The following is a 1,415-nucleotide window of genomic DNA, read 5'->3' on the forward strand; positions in this document are numbered from 1 at the left end:
TATATATATATATAGGCCTATAATGTAGACCCATTGTCACTATTACTGTACGATCACATTATTCACTCAGATGTTATAATGTTATAGCTAATATTTTGTTTATTTCAATCTGTTGTTTGTCATAGGTCATTTGCCGCCAAAATTTTCAAGTGTTACCTTAATTGGTTAATTACTTCTCAATTGCTAATTACGTGCCTATTATCTTAAAATTATCTTGCTTACTTTCCTACAGCCTTATTGTACATCGTTTTTTCATTGTTTTTACACGGTATATACACCCCCCCCCCACCCCACGCACACACAGAGTAATACCACTGGTAATGGCTACCAGCGTCAATAGCGAATACATCCCTATCCTAATTGAAGGTGACAATCCCTTACACAAGACAAACATACACACACAATGCTTTACACAAACTAAATCTCAATTTGAGGTTTAGGGAGTGAAGTTGTTTTGGTCGTGAGAAAAATAAAAATCCTGCAACACTGAAAGGAATTGAACCCAGGACACTGGGATTGGAAGGCAAGCACCTACACCGCCAAACTCCACTCCAAATTGTTTCAATCAGAAACAAGCAGAAAAGATATATTTGTTTACATTGTGTAGGCCTAAATGGTGCTAAACAGCAAACATAAATTGAATAGTTACTATGATTTCTCAGCTGTGATCTAGTATCTAGCTTAACCATTTATACTCTACTATGTTTAGCTCCGATGAGGAGCTCTAGAAACACTCGGCTGATTGATTAATATATCTTTGTTGTGTGGAGGCCGTTAGGGCAGATATACTCTACTGCCTCTATTATACTGCCCTCATCGGATCTTTTGAGATTACGAGAACTTGTTTAATGGAATAGTCAGTGTATAAGAGAATGTACCTGTGCCCTAGGGTTAGATTTGCTGTATAATGTATCAGCATTATAACTTTGCAGATTCGAGTCTAGTACCAGGCACCACACGTTGGAGAGCTATGCTTGATATGATTATAGCGTCAATATACTGTATTCGTGCGCTGTTTTTATTATTTATCTGTTTGTTTATATTGTGTTTACAATACCATGCCGCAAATCTAATTTGAATATATATTATTGTTGAGAAATCTATAATTCTTTGTTTTAATCATGGAGAAAGTAATTTGCTTTAATACATTGGCTACCAGCGTTTATTTATATAATATACCGTACATATTTTGGTAGTATGTTAACCTGAATATGACTTATTTTAACATCTCTCATTGAGTGTTTACATACACCAGACTTGATAATGAACGTGGACAGAGTAATACCACTGGTCGTTCTATTAGTAATTCAGGGTAAGATGCTAATTTACTTTCATGTTCGAATGTCATATTTCTTTCATAAATAAATAAATATATATATATAATGTTTATACATATATATACATATATATATGTA

The 1,415-nt window shown here is 34.1% G+C and overlaps 1 protein-coding gene across 1 annotated transcript in view; it reads left to right on the plus strand.

Annotated features, from left to right (window-relative positions):
• LOC117121564 (oxidoreductase OpS5-like) overlaps nucleotides 1-1,415 on the plus strand; it is an 8,640-nt gene that overhangs the window by 497 nt on the left and 6,728 nt on the right. The gene's annotated exons all lie outside the window — the stretch shown is intronic.

The sequence above is a fragment of the Anneissia japonica genome, unplaced genomic scaffold (assembly GCF_011630105.1).
Source record: "Anneissia japonica isolate Jap-2015-1 unplaced genomic scaffold, ASM1163010v1 scaffold3217_len398964_cov164, whole genome shotgun sequence".
NCBI lineage: Eukaryota > Metazoa > Echinodermata > Crinoidea > Comatulida > Comatulidae > Anneissia > Anneissia japonica.